A 23826-nucleotide genomic window follows, 5' to 3' on the forward strand; every position below is an offset into this window, starting at 1 on the left:
CACTGAGGGACACAGCTTCCACCTCTCATATGCTCTCTGGTTCCCTCACTGGACTTCTTGCTAATACCAAGCACTTGTGAAGTAGAACAGGTTATAGCCTCAAGGGCTGGTCCCTGGTTGCCTTCAGGATTCTTTGCACCTTTTACTTCTTTTAGGCAGAAGTATGGCCCTATGATTCTTACTCTTATGATTCTGTCCCCAGGAAAAAGATTTTAAGGTGAGTACAAAAAAGTTTCTATTTGCAGTAGTACATTTTACGTTATGCACTTACATTTCCCCAACAGTACCATCAACTCTAAATTTTGAGAAGTGAACCCTGCCATTATACACACACTTTTGGCCATCTAAAATTAAAGTGAAACTGAAGTGAAGAGTTCAATCACATTTGCAAGGTCATTACTAATTTCAATATGATGCTTAATTCACATTTTAATGATGTGCCTTTTTTTGTAAAGACAGCTGGGAAAGTGCAGTAAATAAAAATGAGGCTATTTTGTCAAGTGGAAGACCAAAGGATGCCGGTGGGACTTCTGCTTTCAGGCTATTGGAGATCAGGTGCACTGCAGACGTGAATTTTCTCAAGGGAAGAGTAGAGAATGTTCTTTTTGTAAAAGGCTTCATGGTTCAGAAACATCTAATTAATACATTAGCAGCTGTCAACCAAACAGACACCTTGGTTAATTTCTTTATCTTCATATTTTAATCAGAAGTGAATAAAATTTTGATATGCTTTTAAAACACAAGCATGGTAATTCAAAGAGACTCAGTTTCATTTCGGAATATTGATTATTCTTGCTTTGTACTTAAGATTCTCTATGACACACACAAGATCAGGACTGCTCAGTAATGAAAGTGATTTGATGACATGTTAGTTGTACTAGCAAATGAACTAATTTAGACAAATTTTATAGAATTCTGCACATTCCTTGACAAAGTGACAGATGAGTGCAGGCTCTATTTAGAAAATGTCCATCATCAATGTAACAATGCTGTGGCATGTTAAACTGTGACTGAAGACCTCGTGAAAATGTCCAATTAATTTTCATTGGCCTTTCTGTAGCTAAATCCATACAGTGATATGCTGCATTAGCACTAATTTCAATGCTATTTTATCAAATTAATGTTGTATTTTATACATGGTGTTGTTCTGCCCCTAGTCAACAAGATATTTTACTGTGAACCTGACATGAATACACAAAGATATATTGACTCAGGTTGTCTTTTCAGTTGAGACATATTTCAGATCTCATTTTACTGGTAATCAACTGTATACATACATTATAATTTCTAGGCAGATTGCTTATTATACATACCACTTCTATGGTCTGAGGCCCTGTGACAAGGAATATTATCCAGCATGAATCTAAAATATTGCAATGCAATGATGAGCAAATTGATGCAGAAATCTGATATAATGGAAAATTGTGATGTATCCTCATAGAATCATGAAAGTTATGAATCATATGCCTGGGTGTGTGAATTTCATGATTCTCCACAGATCAGATGGATCTGCATACAATTATGAACGTGAACTAGTACTTTGCCCTTGCAAGGCAAAACAACAGGTTCATTTAAATTTAGGTCCCCACAACTTCTCATACTTACCTTCCTATCGCATCTTCACTTTCATTTTAGTGGGGAAGCAAAGTGGCATATGCAGTGCTTCCACATATTGCAAAGTTTGTGACTCACTTCCCATCCTCCTGCATGACAGCACTAATGCTTGGTGATTGACTGCTCAGAAACAAAGTGCTTTGACCTGGTGTCCTCAGACTTGTCCCTTTTTTTGCTCCTTGCTCTTTGGGAAGTCAGAAGCTAGGAAGATCATTATTTTTCTAGACATGAACATACACCATTATTGTATATATATCAAGTTGATGAAGTAAGAAACAACTGGAATACCTTTTCTTTATCAACATAAAACAATAGGAAATAAACAGCATTTTCCAGCTAGAATGCTGGAGGTAGTTAGAGATCAGGCAATGGTCTTTCACATCTTTACCGATTTAATTTACACTTCAATTGGGCTAATAAACCTTGTACAGGGTAATATTAGTACCATTGTTTCCAGAGATTCCATCACTGGTGTCTTAAGGCACACAGTCTTTGTAACCAAACCAGCATTCCTATGCTATGTTCATCTCTACTACACAAAACATGTTTATGTTTTACTGATCTTAATCTGGATTAGGATATTGTTGCAATGTGTAAATTATCAAATATGAGTTGACTGCATGGGCGGACTGACAACTCATGGGGACCCCGAGCAATAAGAGATCATGGGGCCCCTGTGTCCTTGCTCACACTCAAACCACACCCAAAAAGGCCTATGAAAGGTACCAGGAGCATCTCATGGGGCCCCCTACTGACCCTGGGCCCTTGGGCAGTGCTCGAGTGCCCGAATGGTCAGTCCACCCTTGGTTGACTGTATTTCTACATATAATGCCTGAATGTGCAGCTGAAAAAAGATATTTGTGTCCCTTTTCCACCTCTAGGAATAAACTTACTGTGCCAAGAGATACATGTGACTCCGGTCATTCAAAGGAGAAGAATAGCCAAAGCTCCTCTGGCTACACTTCTCCTGAGGATCACAGGAGAGCAGTTTGTTCTGCACTCCTGTGATCCATTTTTAGCAGACAGCAGACTAAAGCCCACTGTTGGCTGTCATCAGAGAACTGGTGCAGGCTCTGAAAAATTCCCAACTATATGGTCGGAATCTGTCCAGAAGCCTGGACTGGCAGCTGACTCAGCCTCTCAGTGAACCTCTGAGAGCCTGAGCCAGCTGCTCACACCCCTCTACAGTTCAGGGCTCCAGTGAGCACTGGACAGGCAGAGCAGAGAGTCAATGATTGACAGTCACAGGCTATCTGCTTCTAGAACACTGAGTGATTAGTGATCTTTGATTGCTCAGTTCCCAGTCTTAGAGCCGGAGGGGGATAGATGCAGCATTGGAATGATACTGCTTTCACCTAGGTGAATTTATTTATATATTTTTTTGTTAACTCATACTTTTCTTTTAAAGAAGGTAATGTCCAGGTACCTGTTCCTAATTCTAGTACATATCCCTTATTGTTATCTGTATTGTTAACAGTCATATGTCTGTGTTTTAAAATAAAACACTTATTTCGAAAAAAAAATATTGCCTTTTTTCAAGCAGCCTTGTATGTAAAACTCGATTCATTAAAGCAAACATGTTTGGACTGACTTTTACACACATTAATTGTGTAGGCAGGGCTATTAAATCTATAAGTTCCCTTTCTACCTTTTACTTACACATCAGTGCTGCCTCACAATCAGATGACTTGATGGTGACCTCTTACATAACCTTTTCATTTAATTGTGCTCCTCTTTTCACCCTAGCTGAATTCACAGGAACATGTGTCAGCCAGCTACTCATGGTAGCTCACTGCAAAAGATGATTAGCAATACTTACCTGTTCTATTACTCAAGCCTAGCATTGTTTTAAAGAGTCAATCTGAAAAATCTCCACCAGGTGACACACTTTTGGGTTTGTCAGATGTCTGACTATAACTATAATTATAACTATGGTTCCACTCACTGGCCATTATGTCAACTCTGTGGTTGACTGCACACTTTTAACCCATGCAGGTCGAACCTTTAATTCCTTAATTTCTGGAGCTACTGCAAGCTGGCCCCTCAATATAGCCATCTCTTTCTCTTCCTATCTTGTTATGGGGATGTGAATAAAGTTTCAACCAAGAATAGACACTGCTTTAATGTCTCCCTTACTTAAAATGACCCTGTCAGTTTTGGAAAATTAATTTAACAAAGGTCAGCTTCTGGTTGTTCCTTTTTCCAAGCAAAAAAAACCACCAACCTTGTTATGAACTGTGGCCCTAAGAAGGGTGTGTGAATTGTACATGGCACTTTGAAACCATAATACATATGCTACAATTTGAATAACTTAAATGTAACTAAATTAGCAAAACATAGTTCACACCTACCATTAACATAATATTCTAACACACTCACAAAGCAACCAGAGACACAACACAGCTATTTAAAGTGATTTATACACCATCGTGAGGAAGTGGCCAGTGTAGTGCCACAAAACATGTCAAAGGTGTTTTATACTATTTTGTGAGCAAATAATATCGAATCAATGAAGAATCCATTTTTCTGCTTCTCCTTCACATTTGGGTGCCTCAGCTGACACCACTTTCCCATTTTTTGAGGCTCATAAACCTCTTACTGTGAACACACTGGAGTCTTAAGACCACAAAGCATAGGATCTTCCAGATCACCCCACCAAGAATTGAGAGCAACTATACTCTGTGCAGGGACAGTCATATTCCCTGCAGGCTTTCACTCCAGGTTGTCTGATCCCCCATTAGGGAGCTCAGCAACCTCACACATTTAACTACACAATTGCATTTTACCTTCTTTCTGTATATTTCATCTAATTATCTGTCAAACTACTACACCATAAGGAACTTTCCCCCTGTTCTCTGTCTCTCTTTTAGTTTTTTTCTCCTTATCTTTGAAGGTATTCCAGTTATGACATAATATGCATGTAATCTTTGTTTGAAAGTTCAATAAAAAAAACAAATTTCAATATCTAATAAACAAGGATTTAGAACTGAGAACTGTGGCTAGAGGTCACTGCCATTTAGAAACTGTAGGTGCTATAACCGCTCTATTTATTTCACAGTCATAGACTGTCTAGTTGTACAGTTGTCATCATGATGGAACTTGCTGTATTTTATATTTCAATAACAATTGCACATAACAGTGTGCAGACACTACAAATATATGGTTAACTCCCACCATATATTCTTGACATTTCTGGCACTTTTTCCCTATCCCCTCATCTTTCACACATTCTCATTGGTAATCTGTAGAAGGAGACTTTGAGAATAGAGAAAGCTTTTTACTCAGTTCTGTCTCCATACTGTAACTTCTCTCCCTATTAACTGCATTGACCAGAAAATTGCTATCCTCTCTGCTCCCCTGCTCATCTTTCACGCTGTTCAGTGAGTAAAGCTTTGATATAGCTGACAGTTATAGAAAGAAGCATTGTTTTAGTGTCCTTAATGTGAGTTGCAGAATACAACACTGCATAGCATCTTTCCCATTGGATACTTTCTGGGGTGACAGATGAGTGGTGTAAAAGAACAGCTGTTTCTTTAGTGACAGTGTCAGTGCATGGGGGGCTACAGTGCTGCACTATCATATAATTTTTCAGCTGCACATTCAGGCATCATATGTAGAAATACTGTCAACTCATATTTGATAATTTACACAATTGATATTAAGTGATTAGATCAAATTTCTTAAATTCTTCTACTTTTGGCTACTAGCATTCTTGAGGATTAGGTTGTGGTGTTGCAAGTAATAAAAGAGGTGCATTATGCTCTGTTCTTTCTTGTCTAGAGGGAAGTGGGGTAGAAATATGATGGCCAGTAATCATTAAAATGTGCTTTTACTGACCAGGCAGGTGAAATACCGTTGATAAATTTAAGGCTAACTAGTCATGGGTGGACATGTTTAAACATCTACATCTTCAATAATATATATATTTTTTTATAATAATGCCTTTCACCAATAGGTGTATGCTATGTTATTTAGTTATATTTCCTTCTTGCTGCTTGAGGAGAACAAAACTGGCACATAAGTTTTTTTTAATATAATCCTCACAAGTATGTTTGTTGCATGACAGTTTTATACAGTATGTATATGCTATCGGCATTGAGCCTAGGCAAATGATAGGATGGTCTTGAAGTATTACACTCAATCTGATACTTCTGCAAGGAGGAGGAAAGTTAAATAACTAAAGACGTGCAATTTGTTTTGTTACAGATTGAAATTTCTACTAAATTTTTGTTACTCGGAGATTCGGATGTATCCGGATCTCTGAATCCCAATAGTAACGAATTTCAACTGATTCAAAACAGATTAAAATGAAACAATGAATTAATTCACATTTATTTGTTTCATTTCTATGACATGATGCAATAGTTTGGGCCTTTTGTTAATAATGTAACTTTTGTAAATAATGTAATGACAGACTGAAATATCCGAATTGATTAGGATCCATTAAATATTTTTTTTTTGCATTAACATTTTTCATTATGATAAAAAATGAACTACATATGAAATGAAAACATATTGCAATAAACACAATAAGGTATAAAAGTGAAAAAGGTTGATGATTCCTACTTATTGTGTTTGGGTTGTATGGAGGTGGATCTATCAGAATCTCCAAATCATAGCATAACAAATAAATCCAAAATTAATTTTGGATAATAATAATAATGCACGTGACTCCAGTTGATATCGTCCAATAAGCTCATTCCATTTCACTTTGTGGGTTGGACTAGCGGGGATGACTCAGAGTGCATAAGTAATCTCCCGACATGAAACCAAAGGAATTAACACATTAAAACAAATATAGCCAATCTTCTGAAATAACTTCCAAAAATACGAATTGATTTAGAAAAAAAGAATATCCAAAATGAGTTAGAATATATGTATAGTATCTGAATATGCAAAATGAATTCCGAAAACAAATATTCCTAACATAATGAATATGATGAAACAAAATGGTTTACTTAATGAATTAATCTGAAATAAAACACATTTTTCTGTTGTGCACATCTCTTCCAAAAGTCATACAGTTCATGAATGGTCATTGTGATTACTACAAATAGCAATTGGTGAGTGGTTTTCATGTGTGTGTGTGTGGGGGAGTTGCTAACTTATTCTTTTTAATAAAGCAAACAAGTCACATACAGAGAGGTGTATTGGTCAGCTGGGTGTAATGTCATGGTGGACGTGCTGTGTACTTGACTCTATCCATTACTTTGTTCCATGGTGTCACAGTTCCCACTTTTAACTCCCAGGGGTGCATTAAACAGGCTGGTTAGCACTCCTTCAAGCACCACTTGAATCCATGTAGGGCCCTAACAAAGGAGAGGTTTTGCATCTTTGTATTTTAAGTAGCCATTATAGAATGGCTTAATTCAGTTACCTCCTGGATTTTTTTTTTTGGAGGGGGGGGAATCTCACCACACCCCACCACAGCCACATACATTGGATGCAGTTGAATTGCAGTTGTGGTGTGGTCCCATTCACTTGAACAGTGTGTGTTTGGCAGAGGTACCACTTGTAACTCAACCATGACAATATATACGTACATGTGCACTGCCAATGATAATTTACTGGTGGGTGGTCAGGAGTGGTATAAATGAGAATCAACTGTCTGTTTTTACTGCCCCATGCTGCCTATCTGAATGAGGCTTAACAGAACTGAGGAGACCTAGTGATTTAAATGAATGCACAGCAGCAACTAAGAGCTTCAGTTCACAGGTGTCACCACCTCCTAGTTGCTCTTCTAGTATTGGCTAGAAGGGAAGCCTTCACATAATTGCATTGTCTCTACAAGTTTTTGATTGAAAAGATACTTTTATTACAGAAGCATCAAAAACAACATGATACGTGTAATCGGGGTACATCTCACCCTGTACTGCGACGCAGCGCACCACATTGCAATACAGTTCCAAGCATACAATAAATACATTCAGAAATAAATACATTCGCTCAGCGGTATGATGCCTGACGTGATGTGCATGGAGGACGAATCTCCAGACCACCACGTCATGCATAACACCGCTTACCCCAAAAACCGTAGCATCCTAATACACAATACTTTTCCTAGTCACAAAATCATGCAAAAACGAAAAACCGAACGTTACAGTCTACAATAGACATCGGGTGTGTGGGGGGGGGGAGGGGGAAAAAAAGGGGGAAACACAGGCCCGAAGCTTTATTGAAGGGACAAAGACACGCAAGGGGGAGTAGGGGGAAGGGGGAATCTTCAGACGTCCTCTTCCTCCTTAAAGTCCATCAAGGTATAGTCTCTGAGCAGACTGAGGATCAGTCTGTGGCAGTCCTCAATGGACATCCTCTCCCGCTGGTGGATGAGGCGCTTTCTGGCGCACCATAAAGCGTCCTTAAAACAACACAGCACCCGCCTGGCGCCGTCAATGTCCTCCAGAGAAAAAGTCCCACAGAATAGTCCATTCAACACCCCAAAGTGAGTGATGGCTGTCTGTGGTACAAAGTCCTTGAGTTCAGGTTCCAGGGCCCCCAACAGGGCCTGAGCAAATGAGCACTCCCAGAAAACGTGGTGAGACGTTTCCTCGTGGATGATGCAGAAGGGGCAATATCTGTATCTGCTCAGGTTCCTGGCATGCATAAATGTCCTGAGAGGCAACCCCCCTTGGATTGCCATCCATGCCAGGTCTTTGTGCCTGTTGGTGAGAATGTTGGAAGAAACATTCCTCCAGACCACCTTACAGGTGTCTGAAGGCAGGCCTGGAACCGACTCCAAAATGTTGCTTGCTCTGATCAGCTTGTAGATGGTCTTTGGCTTCCACAAGTCAGGCTTGACTCCATGCAGCCCTTGCTCCCTGATGAACTTGAAGGTATCCAAGTAGTACCAAGGAGTGTCCCAGTTGTAGGGGATGGAACTATCCCAAGTGTCCCACCCGAGGGACCTCCAGAGAGGCAACAGGAAGAAGCGAGACATTGCGTTCCCGCCAGAGTCCATAATCCGTTTGGGCAAAGTTCTGCGGATGCAGTTGCAAGCAAAGAACACCCTCAGTTGGGTGGCGATGTCGGGCACGCCCTTACCGCCCTTGAGGGGTTCCTTGAACATGACTGCCCGCTTCACTCTGTCCATCTTGGAGCCCCAGATGAAGTGAAACACCGCCCTGGTGATGGCCTTACAGGTGTTGACCCGTGGGGGCCAGGCCTGGGCGAGGTACTGCAACACAGGGAGAATCTCGCTGCGGAGTACCAGTGTCTTCCCTTTGATGGTGAGGTCTCTGAGGCTCCAAAGTCCAAATTTCTGCCGCATTTTAGTCAGTCTCTCCTCCCAAGACTTCAGGGCTGTGCCCTCGGCACCAAACCAAACGCCCAAAATTTTCATGAAGTCTGTCTTGATGCCAAAGGGCATGGATGCAGAAGAAGGCAGGAACCACTTTCCGAAGAGCATGACTTCCGACTTCCCGCAGTTGACCTTTGCCCCCGAAGCTTGGCCGAAGTCCTCGCAGGTCTGGACGAGCAGGTCGATGGAGCGCTGGTTGGCACAGAACACCGTCACGTCGTCCATGTAGAGCGAGCACTTCACTTCCCGTCTGTCTGGTCCCGGTGCGGTGATTCCCCCGATCTCTGGATTCCATCTGATGCATTCGGCGAAGAGCTCTATACAGCAAACAAAAAGCAGAGGTGAAAGAGGGCAGCCTTGTCTGACCCCGGAGAGGACCGGGAAGGGGTCAGTTTTCCAGCCGTTCACCTGCACGGAACTGCAAATGTCATTATACATAATATCCACATACGAACAAAACATTTCCCCGAGACCAAACCTGCGCAGGGCTCTACACATAAACCCATGGGAGACACGGTCAAAGGCCTTTTCCTGATCAAGACTGACCAGGGACGCGTGCACACGGCGGTCCTTGATGTATTGGACCGTGTCCCGGACAAGCGCTAGGCTGTCCGCAATCCTGCGGCCAGGAATGCCGCAAGTCTGATCCGGGTGGATGATCTGTCCGATGACAGCCTTCAGCCTGTTCGCCATGACTTTGGCGAGGATCTTGTAGTCCACATTCAGGAGAGAGATGGGACGCCAATTTTTCAAGTCACATCTCTCCCGCTTACGCTTGTACAGGATCGTGATCATCCCTCCCTCAACGAAGGAGGCATCTTGCCCTCCACCACCATCTCCTCGTACAGCTCGAGCAGGTCCGGGCCCACGAGGTCCCACAGCGCTACATAGAGCTCTGCTGGGAGACCGTCGCAGCCCAGGGTCCTGCCCCACCTAAAGGATTTAGCGGCAGAGTGCAGCTCCTCCAACGTCAAGGGGGCATTGGTGGCCGACAAACCTGCAGGATCAATAGCGTTAGAGATACCTGACAAGAACCTGTCGGCCGCTTCCGTGTTTGTTTCTTTGAGTAGAGGTCGGAGTAGTAGTCGCTGACCACTTCCATCACAGCCTCCTTCCCCTTCTGGAGTGTTCCGGTCTTGTCGCGCAGCTCAGACAGGGGTGTGTGTCCTGAGTGGAGTTTCCTGAAAAAGAAAGAGTTACACTTCTCACCTTTCTCTAGATGCTCCACCTTGGCACGGAAGACAATGTGCCTGGATTCTTCCTCAAAGTGCTTTTTCAAGCTCTTCTTGGTGTCCTCCAGGTCTTGCCTCACGTCCCAGCCACAGTGATGAAGGTCCTGCAGGGACTGCAGCTGACGCTGCAGCCTCCTGAGTTCCCTCCTCCTGGCACACACTTGCTGGCGTCCCCTGGCCTGAAAGAAGCTGCGCAGCTTGACTTTCACGAACTCCCACCAGTCGCTTACCTTGGGAAAGAAAGACTTCTCCCCTCGCCAGGCACCGTAGGTTTCCCTGAGCTCCTCTAGCAGTTCCTCATCGTCCAGCAGGGTGCAATTCAGCTTCCAGGAGCCTGGGCCCGGGGCAAAGCCCTCTCCCAGATCGCCTTGAAAGTGAATGGCCCTGTGGTCAGAGAAAAAGCAGGGAACCATGGAGAACCCGCGGTGCCTGACTACCCTGGAGGTGAGCACAAAGTCAATCCTGGAACGCACAGATCCGTCGGGGCGGCTCCATGAGTAGTTCACAGAACCGCGCCCTACGAATCCCACCGCGTCCTGCAGGGAAGCCTCCGCAATCACCTCCCGGAGCAGCTTCGAGGTGGCGTCGAGTTTTGCGTACATGCTGGAGCTGCGCCCATCCTCCTCTATCGGACAGTTAAAATCACCGCCAATTACTACTGTTCTCGTTGTGACGAGTTGCGTCCGCAGGGTTTGGAAAAGTTCCAGCCGTGCGTTCTTTTCCGGGGAGGCGTACACGTTGATGAGCCTAACGGGCTCCCCCGCCCACGAACCGTCTATGACCAAAAGGCGGCCACAGACGAGCTCATGGACGGAGTCAACAGTGAAACGTCCTCCCCTGATAAGAACCGCTACCCCTGCGGACTTGCAATCGCCACCCCCAGACCAGTAGGAGGGACCGTGGGTCCACTGGGAGGACAAATGAGTGTACCTCCTCAGAGGGGGAAGTGCGCACTCCTGAAGCATGTAGACATCACTCTGCTGTGTGGAAAGAAAGGTCAGCACAGTCTGCCTCCTAGACACATCCTTGATGCTTCTCACATTAATGGAAAAGATAGAGATCTCAGCCATCATGGGAAAGAGATGAAGGGGTTAGTTGGCAGGGGCTGTGCTTACCTCCCCTGGAGAGGGGGGGCGACCTCTGCGGTCTGGCCAGGGTCCTGGCTCAGTCCGATCTGGTTGAGGACCTCGTTGAGGACCTCATCGAAGTCGGTGGAGAGATCTGGCCCCGACCGGGTCAGAGCCATCTCTTCTTCCACCTCTTCCTCTTCCTCCAGTGTGTCGAGGTCCTCCCCCACGGGGTCGGGACCTGCGGCATCCTGGAGGACAGCAGGCCGTTTGGTGGCGGAGGAGGATTCCTCCGCCGCCGGGCTAGCCTGCTCCTTCTTCCGCTTCCTGATCCCCGCCGCAGAGCTGCTGACGGGGGTGGCAGGGGGAAGGGGCGGGAAATCCTCCTGTGAGGACAGGTCAGGGGGGGTGGAACCGGGCCTGGGAGGGGTGGGGCAGGGGGGCAAAGGGCGGGGGGCAGGGGGGCCAGGGGCGGGGGGGCAGGAGGGCCAGGGGCGGGAGGGCCAGGGGCGGGAGGGGCAGGAGGGCCAGGGGCGGGGGGGGGGGCAGGAGGGCCAGGGGCGGGGGGACCAGGGTCCGGGGGGGGGGTTGAGGGGGGTTCCTCTTACCTGGGTCCTTCTGAGGCTTCTGTGGTGCTGGTTTGGCAGCAGGGCCCTTGCTCAGGGCCCCAGCGTACGTCCTGCTTCTCTCTGGGCAGTCCCTGTAGACGTGCTCTGACCGTCCACAGAGGTTGCAGGTTTTGGACCTCGGGCAATCCTTGGTCTCGTGACCTGCAGACCGGCAGAACCTACATGAAAGCACATGGCAATCCTTACCCTCGTGCCCCGGCTGTCCGCACCTGCGGCATGACTGGGGTTGATCCGGGTAATGTAGGAGTCCTGCTGACGCTCCCAGGGAAAAGCACTGTTGCAGGTGTTGGAGATCTCCAGCGGGACGATCTCTCAGCAATCTGCAAAACACAGACCACTTACCTGTCCAGAAGCCGTTGGCGTCTAGTATCCGGACTGGGTCCTTCAACACGACGCAAAACCTTTGGAGATAGGTGGCGATGTCTCTTCCAGGGACGTGAGGGTTCCCCATGGATACCGTGATCCGCCTTTCGTCCCTTTGAATGGGAGAATTTGCAATAAACTTGCGGAAAAGGGAATCGGGCCCAGAGGTCTTCACCGTCTCCCAGTACCTTCTGCATACCTGTAATGATACAAAAGTTACGAAGAAAATACCTTTCATGAAGGATTGCACCGACAGGGTCTCTGCTTTGCTAAATCCTTGTTCAAGGATCATCTTCTTGCCGAAGACTTCCGGGGTCATGTCCGGGATTCTGCCTTCCACCTCTTTCAGCCGCAGCACGACTGTCTGCTTCATCCAGGGCTCCAGAGGGGGGAGACCTTCTGCAGGGCCGGAGCGTTCTGAGGTGGAGGTGGAGGCGGAGGGGGCTTCTCCCGGGGTCTTGGCAGGGGCGGCGGTCAGTGGCTTCTTCACGGTTTGCTTATTCTTCCCCATCTTGTCGCAGAGGAGTTCTCAGGAGGGCTTCCCAGAGATCTTCAGCGGATTCCTTCTCCTTCTTCTTCCTCGGCGGCTTCACTCTTGCTTAGCCTTTGAAAAGGCTATTGAGCGTCTACCGCCCGGAGGTAGTAACGCAGAGTGAACAAGGGGGGGGAGATCACAAACTCGTTCTGTGTGGGGGCTAAGCCTCAAACCCAATAGCAGCAAGCAGGTGAAGCCGAATTTAATCGACGATCCTACCAGGCCGAGTAGAGGGTACCCCACACAGACCAAATGGCTGGGATAGATACAAGTGGTTCTCAACGTCCTAGCTGGAAGCAGGGACACCCCTAAAGGCAAGGTCGATACTACACTTGATCTTAGCCAAAAGGCCGAGAAGCGATCTCTGCATTGTCTCTACAAGTACCAATCCCGGGAGATAGTATGTGTTTCCAAAATCACTGCAGGGAGTGAGGTTATTCTGAGTGGACATTATTAAATGTCTTTTAACTGTTGGTGCACACACTCCACACACACAAATGGCTCTGCTCACACTGTCATTGAACAGCAGATTACATAGGCAAAAGGCCCAGAGCCAGTTAGTATGGTTCTGTGCTATATGATCACTGTGATGGCTAATAACAGGAATCACAGATGTGAAGAGTAAAACTGTTTATATTTGTGAGCCTTCCCCTTCTTCTCACAATGGAAGAAGGAGGAACTAATATATGAATGAATTATTCATCAGTAGAAGATCACAGGCAGGCAGGTACAATTTGATTGCTTAGTTGCTGCAGTCAATCCTTTCACCAGCCTCCTGTCCTGTACATCTCTTTTCCCAAAGACACTGAGATTCAAGTACAGTATGTGTTAAGTTCCCAGCTCTGCCAGTCTGCTGCCACTGTGATTGATGTTATGAAGAATGCAGCAGGATGTGAGAGTCTCTGTGACAGGAGGGCAGAGCACAGAACCCAAGTGGGTAATACTGCCTAGTATTTCCTCCCATAACTGAAATCTTGGTCTGGGGTGGGATGACTGTTAAAGGCATTAGACTGTAATAGCAAACAATAACCACCTTAATGCCAGCACATTTATTCCTTTAAAAAAACTAAGATCACTTTGTGGTGTCTATTTTCCAAAAAAGGGTCTTTTTAAGTATGTTTATACTGTCCAGGCATTTTTATTTTAACAGAAAGAAAGGGAAACAGGTTTTCCACATTCTTGCTCTTTTTCTTGGTTATAAAATACCACCAACAGAAGGCTCTAATTGTCTTAAAGGCTAAGTTCACCTTGTTTTAATCTAAATTACAGCTTCCTTATGTACCAATATACCATTAATGAGCATCTGCTGCAGAAAAGAAAAAGTGTTCTCTATATTCTATGGTAGATATCACCTCAGCCTCCAGACTCTTCTATAAAAAAAATTCCTTCATGACATTACGGTATCCATACTTCAGGGCCCTTTCACACTGATCAGCTTTTGAGCAATTTTCTGGTTTAAAAAAGCAGAAGAAAAATGCTATGGAACTCTTCATTATGGTCATTTGCTTATCAGTTGCATTTTTGGTTGCTTTCACACTGCTCCATTGCAAAACTGTGGTAAAAATGCATAATCTGTTTTTTTTCTCAACTGAAAAAGTGATCAGTGTGAAAGGGCCCTAACATACACCAAACATGCACCAAAAATGCAGCAAGACACTTACAAATGCAAATGCAACTGATTTGTGTGAAGAGTTCTATAGGATTTAAAGGGATGCATTATGTGTTTTTACCACATTTTTGCAACAAAGCAGTGTAAAAGCTGCCAAAAACAAAATTGGAATGCAACTATCCGGAGTGAAAAGTTCCATAGGATATAAAGGGATGCATTTTTCATTCAGTTTTCTTCCAATTTTTTTTAAATGAAAAATGGATCAGTGTGAATGGGCCCTCAGGATGGGAAAACTGTTAGTGTAATGAGGAAATACTTCAGCAGCTGATCTCATTAACATACTCTTTGCATTTGCCCTCCTCCTGGAAAGAGCTATTTTATAGTTTTGGTAAATCTAAAAAAGATTGTACAATCAGATTGTATAGTGCTTGAACACCTAAAATGAACTAGTCTCACTTTCTGTGCTATTGATTTGTAAGAGCCCAAACACAGATGCAAACATGCATTTTGTCATGTGAAAAAACATGCACCAAACACGGTAAAATGTGTTGTAAAACATGTGCAAACTGCAACACACACAAATGCCCCATGCATGGAGATGAGTTGAGGCAAATAAAAATAAGTACCTGAAAATAAATAAATAAATATCCCCTGTTAAGGCCATAGTCCCACTGTTGGGGGAGGAAAAAAGGAGGGGGGAACGGAGGGGAACACCACTGCTGATTCTGGCGAGAATCCCCGAGGGCTCCAGAACAGTAGACACTTCAAGGCTAGCCTTCAGGGTAGAGCAAAAGCAGGTCTCCAATGTGACATGTAGAAAGAGAGGTAGAGAAGGTGCCACTGAGTGCAGACTGTAATACACTTTATTAAAACATTGCTGTGAATACACTCACATTTGGGAAGATACAGTTGTGTTCAAAATAATAGCAGTGTGTTGAAAAAGGTGAATAAAGCTCAAAATCCTTCTAATAGCTTTTATTTCCATACACACAAATGCATTGGGAACACTACACATTCTATTCCAAATCAAAACATGAAGAAAAATATATCAAATTTGTGTTGTTCCTCTAAAAAAATTGAAGAAAAGTGAATATTAGACTGTTCAAAAAAAAATAGCAGTGTTTGTATTCTTCTTTACAAACTCAAACCACTGTTTCTGAGAACTGCTGTACATCTGTGCTGCATGGAGTCAACTAACTTCTGACACCTGTGAACAGGTATCCCAGCCCAGGATGATTGGACTACATTCCACAGTTCTTCTTTATTTCTTGGTTTCGCCTCCAAAACTGCATTTTTGATGTCACCCCACAAGTTTTCTATTGGATTAAGATCCGGGGATTGGGCTGGCCACTCCATAACTTCAATCTTGTTGGTCTGGAACCAAGATGTTGCACGTTTACTGGTGTGTTTGGGGTCGGTGTCTTGTTGGAACACCCATTTCAAGGGCATTTCCTCTTCAGCATAAGGCAGCATGACCTCTTCAAGTATTCTAATGTATTCAAACCAGGGGCGGACTGACAACTCATGGGGCCCCCAGGCAATAGGGGATCATGGGGCCCCTATGTCCTTGCCCAAACTCAAAAAAGCCTATAAAAAAGGTACCAAGGGCATCTCATGGGGCCCCCTACTGACCCTGGGCCCTCGGGCAGTGCCTGAGTTTCCAGATGGTCAGTCCGCCCCTGATTCAAACTGATCCATGATCCCTGGTATGCAATAAATAGGCCCAACACCGTAGTATGAGAAACATCCCCATATCATGATGCTTGCACAACCATGCTTCACTGTCTTCACAGTGTACTGTGGCTTGAATTCAGTGTTTGGGGGTCATCTGACACACTGTCTCCGGCCACTAGACCCAAAAAGAACAATCTTACTTTCATCAGTCCACAAAATGTTGCGCCATTTCTCTTTGTAACCTCTTCAGCACGTCTTTTTTTCAACAGTGGGACTTTGCGGGGGCTTCTTGCAGATAGCTTGGCTTCACATAGGCATCTTCTAATTGTAACAGTACTCACAGGTAACTTTAGACCTTCTTTAATCTTCCTGGAGCTGATTGTTGGCTGAGTCCTTGCCATTTTGGCTATTCTTCTATCCATTCAAATGGTAGTTTTTCGCTTTCTTTCACGTCTTTCAGGTTTTGGTTGCCATTTTAAAGCATTTGTGATCATTTTAGCTGAGCAGCCTATCATTTTCTGCACTTCTTTATATGTTTTCCCCTCTCCAATCAACTTTTTAATCAAGGTACGCTGTTTTTCTGAACAATTTCTGGAACGACCCATTTTCCTCAGAATTTCAGAGAGAAATGCACTGTAACCAGCATGTACAACATTTGCTGCCTTCCTTCCTTAAATAAGGGCAATAATTGCCACCTGTTTTTCAAAGAATGAATGACCTCACTAATAGAACTCCACACTGCTATTATTTTGAACATGCCCCTTTCAATTAGTGATTCAATTACACAGAATCAGCAGCATGCATGTCATGACTGTTGTGTCTGTTGGATTTCTATTACTCTACTACACCTGCTAGTAAATTATTTGCCATGTAGAAATATCATTTCTACCAAAAACAGTGATTGATCAGGTTAGTGATGTCTGACTGCTATTATTTTGAACACAACTGTATATACAGGCACAACTGAAGTCTATAAGAATCATCCGGGACTGGTGTGGATGTCCAAATCCTGGGTCCAGAGGCAGCTGTGAGGTGGAACAGGACCTGATCGCTTCTGTGAAGTGCTGGAACACAGGTGGAATGCAGTGTTCAGAGTGACCGAGCCACCGGAAGTGACGTAATGACATTTTACAGCATGCGCACCATTTACAGGGGCGTGTTCCTTTGTCTCCTTTGAGCTTGAGAAAGTAGCGAGCCCCCGCCCCGTAGATGGTGTGCATGCTCTGAAATGTCATTGCATCACTTCCAGTGATGTGGTCACGCTGAACGCTGTGTTCCACCTGCGTTCCAGCACTTCACAGCAGTGATCCAGTCCTGTTCCACCCCACAGCTGGCTCTGGACCCAGGATTTGGACATCCTTCACCCACAGTTGATCCACACCAGTCCCGGATGATTCTTATAGACTTCAGATGTGCCTGTATGTATCTTCCCAAATGTGAGTGTATTCACAGCAATGTTTTAATAAAGTGTATTACAGTCTGCACTCAGTGGCATCTTCTCTACCTCTCTTTTTACAAATGCCCCATGAACTGCTTTGCAGTGTTTGTTGTGCATAGGGCAGCCTACTGAAACCATTAGGCTGCCCTATGCATGTCAGGGGAAAAACACACCAAAAAGCATGCTATCCCGCTACACTGGATGAGAGTTTGGCCTGAAAGTGAAATGTGTTTACACAAGAATCATGACAACTGAGACAGTCTCCACCCACTCCCTCCCATGTACAGTACTTGTATAAAGCTGACCATATACTATACAATCTGAATCTACAATCTCAGTAAAATTTCTTTTAGTTTTACCAAAACTATGGAATAGGAGTACCCACCTGAACAGGGGCGGACTAGTTTTTTTTAATCTTGGCACCACTGCCATAAAACACAGCCAAATCTATGACCTCCAGTGCAGTATCACAGCTTAGTCAACACACAGCCTCATCCTGCTGATTGAACAGTAATGGAGCAGCAGAATTTTTATGAGGTTATCACAATTCTCTCTCCTGTTGTCAACATGTGCACTTTCAGCAAGGCCTAATCGGCTCAGATTTCTGGTCCTCCTTCTCTCAATCTGTGCAGGAGATTTCAGAAGGCTGATATCCAGACAGATTCATCTAGTTACCTACTTGAATTCAAAATTTTAGGCCCCATTCACACTTCTTGATTTGGAATCACGGGCAAAATCCACATAAATCCAAATTGCAAGGCAATCAGTGCAAAACACGTGATGCACATATAAGTGCTATTATCCTTCAAGGCAGGGGCGGACTGACAACTCATGGGGCCCCCAGGCAATAGGGGATCATGGGGCCCCTGTGTCCTTACCCAAACTCAAAAAAGCCTATGAAAAAGGTACCAGGAGCATCTCATGGGGCCCCCTACTGACCCCGGGCCCTCAGTCATCTGAATAATCCAGGGGCGGACTGACCATTTGGAAACTCAGGCACTGCCCGAGAGCCCGGGGTCAGTAGGGGGCCCCATGAGATGCCCCTGGAACAATTCATTCAATTTGTATCAAACCAGGCAGGCCTTTGCACTACATAGTTGATAGTAGACCTAAAGAAGATTGTACAATCATATTGTATAGCATATGTCCACTTTAAAGATAGGAGGTAGGGTAGAAATAAAAAAAAAAAAAAGAGGTGGTATGGTAATGAGGGAGGAGTTGTCCAGGTAAAACACATCTTATTCTGTAATGCAGTAAGGTAGTACATGAAGGGATATGAAGTTTCCAGGATGGTCACATGATGCTACAGGAAGTCAGGGCTCAGATTGTATTTTTTTGAAATTTTGAACAGAGAGATTCAAAGCTGTTATAGACCAGGTAAGTAAGGAATAAGCACATTGAGTTGGCTTAGGCAGAAAATACACTAGAAAAGGCTTCTAGTTATTATTAAAAAGTGAAATTCTGTCTGAAAAAAAGATAGCAAATGAATTTTGGTACAGATTATAATTATAGCTATCTCAGCACTGAAATCTGAACAATGGCTTGGAGAGGAAGATAGTGTAGCATGTTGGTATTGAGGTGTAAAAAAAAAAAGCTTTTACTATTGTACTGAAACTTTACACTATATGGAACCTGACCACCACACCTATAACAGCTTGTTGGAAATCCAGTTCCAAAAACCATGGGCATTAATATAGGAATGGTTCCTTCTCTGTAAGTATAACAGCCATCACTATTTTACCCCAGGTTCACCCCTAAGCATTTTCCTCAGCGTTTTGCAGAAATGCAGTACAGACCATTTAACATGATTTCCTATGGGACATGTTCACATCTCCGCGTTTTCACCCTGTGCATTTTTTGGAAAGGATACGGGACTTTTTTGAACGCAAAAAGTTGCGTTTTTGATTCTATAGACTTCAATCGAAATGCTGTAGAAAAACATGTAGTACATTTTTGCTGTGTTTTTGCCACGGTTTGTATGCCTTTTTGATGCATTTTGCATTTTAAATCTGCCTAGCAACAAGAAAAATGGAAAAAAATGGAAAGAAAAGCAAAATGCATCAAAACCGCGGCAAAAACGCAAAACCAAGGTGCAAAACGCAACGGAAAGCGCAATGCAGTAACGGGTCAAACGCAACCTGCATCGGTGGGTTATGAATAAGCACATGATTGGGGGAAAGTGTTAACAGCTTTGTATATGTCCTGGTGCTCTTTGTTTCTGATGGATCAATAAATGATCTGCTACATTTCATCAATCCTCCGGTGTGCAGCTAACCCTTCTTTCTCATTCCATTAGGTGTGACCCTAGCCTTAAAGAGACTTTTCACAAGATTGTGAAGTGAATCTGTGAACCATAAAGGCCATCTAATGTACTGTATGCATATGTAGATGGAACTATCTATGAAATGAAAGTTACCTAAAGCATTAGTCTAGTACAATAATTCTGTAAAACCATACAATATAAGTACTCCATTGAGTATCAAACACAAGTATGGGTGGACTGAGTGTTACAGCTGCAACAAAATATATTAAATGTTGTATGTGCTGTATTACTTAAAAGACCCTTGCTGTTTTCTCATATGCTGCACCATTAGGTACCATGCTGTTATATGATATATAGAAAGCTGCATTTTTAGTAGTTCCAGTAAATCAATACGTATCTTTTTACAATCTGCCTACCTCATGAAGCTTGTATGTTTTAGCAGAGAAATTAACCCTATAGTATTTATGGGCTATTACACTTTTTTGCATTTTGAGAATTTTCTAGTAAATGAAAAATATCTGCCATGATTGATTATATGTACTCAGACTTATACAGTATAACATCCATTCTAAGATATCATGATACCGAGCTAAAGCAGGAATGAACAACATGCTAACAGTAATAGAATTCACTTGCAAGAGAGTTGAGATGTGGAGTGCCCTGAACATCAGCAACTATCAATGTACCTCTGGTAATCTCTCTAATCAGATTTTATTGTGATAAGATCATCGTATGTCTTTGAACTTCCTCTGCACTGCCCATATCTCTAGTGATTTTTCCCACTATAGTGAGTGAAAGGTACTGATCATTTACAGTATATATCTGGATGTGTGCAGTGATTCTAACCTTGGTTGCTCACTGACAAAATAGTACCCAGTTAGAAAACTGATGTGGTCACAGCCTAAATACCTAGACTCTGGGTGGGTGATCTATGACATTTCATGTGCCAGGGTCTAGTAACATAGTTGCAGAGTTACATAGTAAGTCAAGTTGGAAAAAAAGGCACACGTCCATCTAGTTCAACAATCAAAAAATAATTAATAGAATAAATAAATAAATAGAAAACCTGCATATACAGAATCATATACCCACAGCTGATCCTGAGAAAGGCAAAAAAACAAAGCATTTTCCAAATTGATACAGTGAGGGAAAAATAAATTCTTTCCTGATCCCCAGAAGGGCAGTCGGACATTTCCTGGATCAGCAATCTCTGGTGTTGTTGCCTATAAATGTTAATTTCCAATAATATTTAGTGCATTTAGGAATACATCCAGTCCTTTTTAAAAAAAAATCTGCTGAGCTGGCCAGAATGAGTTCTTATGGGAGTCTATTCCACATTTTCACAGCTCTTACCGTGATGAAGCATTTCTGTATATAAAGGTTAAATCTCTTATTTTGTATTTCGTGAACATTACACCAAGTTCACTTTGTGGAAGACGTATGTATTTATACATGGTGATCATATCTCCTCTAATCTTCTCAAGGGAGAATAAACTCCATGAAATCCTTACTCATAGCTGGGCTCCTCCAAGTCTCCTATTAGTTTGGTTACTCATCTTTATACTTTCTCCAGTTCTCCGATATCCTTTTTTGTAAACTGATGCCAAAAACTGAACTGCATATTCCAGATCAGATATTACTGTTGTTATGTCCAGGAGCCATAGGTTTAATTTTTTTCCTTTAAGGTAGTGTTTTCCAATCAATTTCTTGAGGAGCAATAACCAATAATATTTTTCAGATCTTTTTACACAGTGACAGGTAAAATAATTAGGATGTGCTGCTTTAAAGCTAATGTCTGGACTAATTGGATTATTCTGTGTTGAAAGGAGCTGAGAAGAGTTAAAATCTCTGTCAGGTTTTTATTGTGTGCTGAAACCTTGTTGTGTGGATTCTGCCTGGTACTTTCTGGAAGAGAACAGCAACAGTGACACAACCAAAAATAATTTTTTTTTTTTAATTAGAGTTGGAAAGGTTTAGAACTTCTAAAAATGTGTATACTGTATTTGCTGTCTGCATCTTCCTTACCCGGGGACAACTGCACCCCCTTCCCCTAATTCTTGTACAAGCATCACAGCAGTAGTTAATGAGGGAAAATCTCTTCTATGGAGTCACAAAACTTGGAATTATTTCCCACACTATCTAAAACAAAAACCAAAATCTTTGGCTGGAGTTAGACTTATCAGCTTATCGACACTTAGCCATTAGATCTTAAATGCCACAGATCAGGTTAACCATCAGATATCTGATAATCAATAATTCAGTGTCATTAATACATCTTAGTATATATGATGCTGCCAAGTGTTCTGGTCTGATATGACTGATTTTGATATTGATGTATGCCTGTATAAGAATGAGCTCTATTACTGCTTGATTTTTTTTGGTCAATGATATTTAATTAAAGGGAACTGTCAGAAATATAATAAGTCAATGGTGACTCGTTGTTTAAATGTGCATGCCCAAGCCTTATCATCCTTATCTGTTTTAATACTGCTTGGTGAGATAGTGACCCTGAACAGCTGTCCATCAGATATGCATATGCTCACCAAGTAGTGAGGAAAGCATAAGGCTGACAGCCCTGGAGCACATGGCTTAAAGAAGTCAGCAATGACAGTGATCATATTCCTTTCCTGACGGGTTCTTATTAAGTGTCACTATGCAACTTGGTATACTTATTTGCTTAGTTGTTTATATACTATTTATTTATTGCTAGTATTTATCTAGCTGTAGTCAGTGTGTTAGAGAGAGCTTTGCAGAGTACATTCATCTTTTTCTTGTGAATAAACCTGAATCTTAATGCTCCAATCGCATTCACATATATATCCGGAGAATAATCATTTTATCTGGTATGCAAGCACCTTAACCAACTGCAGGTCTGGCTGCTAACTAGCATATGTATTAAGCATCATATAACATCTGCAGCAAAATGTCTCTAATATTGACATAGAAAAAAATTAAACTGGAAAATGTTAAAGTGATTCTAAAGGTTGTAATTTAAGAAAAAAAAAGTTATACTTAGCTGCGCTGCGCAATGGTTTTGCCCTGAGCAGCTCTGATCCTCTTCCTTTTGGGTCCACCTCTGGTGGTCCTGGCTCCCCCCCCCTGCCTAGTGCCCCCATTGGCAAGCCTATTGCTATGGGGGCACTCACACAGGCTCACTCTCCAACCGAGCTCCTGTGACTGGACAATGTCCATTCACATATAGAGCATGGATCGGCCCCGTCCCCACTTTCTCCTCAGTGGCTCACTATCTGTGATTAACAGCAGCAGGAGCTAATGGCTTCTGCTGCTGTGTGAGCCAATGAGAAGATAGAGACCTTGGAGAGCCTTGGCTCTCACGCACATTTTTGGATCGAGATGGGCTCAGGTAAATATAATGGGGGACTGAGGGGGAGCTGCACCCAGAAGGTTTTTTACCTTAATGCATAGAATACATTAAGGTAAAAAATCTTCTGCCTTTTAGAACCACTTTAAGGCCACTGTTTTATTAAGAAATAATGCTAAACATAAGTCATATCACCATTAACATTATACAATTATATTGCAGACACAGCTATGCTGTGAGCACCTAAACAATCTAGTTATAGCCTCAATACTTGCCCTCACCATGAGTGCCAGTCAGGTATATGATTACCCCAACAAACCCACTTAAAGACATAAACCATAATAACTGTACAAATGCTGGCAAGGTATCAACTGACAATAAAGCTGTTTCAAGCAAACGGAAATTGGGAAGGTTGGGTGGGGAACATGTTGGATAATGGGAGTCCTGAAAGACAAATGCCTTTACCCACCACTACATTAAATAGATCCCAAAGCTCACACCACATAACCCAATAATAATAATATTTATTATGCATATTTGGTCAATGAGGTTTACATTCATCTGACAGGCCAGAAATATAATTTCAGTGAGAATCTACCATGAGCACACTGTTGTCAGATGGCATGTTTTATTTCAAAAATTTTGCCACCAGCATCCTAGTAACCGACAGGGTATTTGGACCATAACATATAATGCAGTACATTCAGCAGGGCAACTCCCCATCCAGAAAGCATCAACCCCATCCAGGTCGATACCTGCACCATTACTGGAAAATATTTACTA

At 43.1% G+C, this 23826-nt stretch overlaps 1 protein-coding gene and 1 pseudogene across 3 annotated transcripts in view; one reads left to right on the forward strand and one right to left on the reverse strand.

The window, feature by feature from the left end:
* RBFOX1 (RNA binding fox-1 homolog 1) overlaps positions 1 to 23826 on the forward strand; it is a 1043447-nt gene that overhangs the window by 451801 nt on the left and 567820 nt on the right. The gene's annotated exons all lie outside the window — the stretch shown is intronic.
* On the reverse strand, positions 13007 to 13099 carry LOC149472189 (U2 spliceosomal RNA; annotated as a pseudogene).

The sequence above is a fragment of the Staurois parvus genome, unplaced genomic scaffold (assembly GCF_062004578.1).
Source record: "Staurois parvus isolate SC_StPar_1 unplaced genomic scaffold, SC_StPar_1.0 ptg000022l, whole genome shotgun sequence".
NCBI classification, from domain to species: Eukaryota; Metazoa; Chordata; class Amphibia; order Anura; family Ranidae; genus Staurois; species Staurois parvus.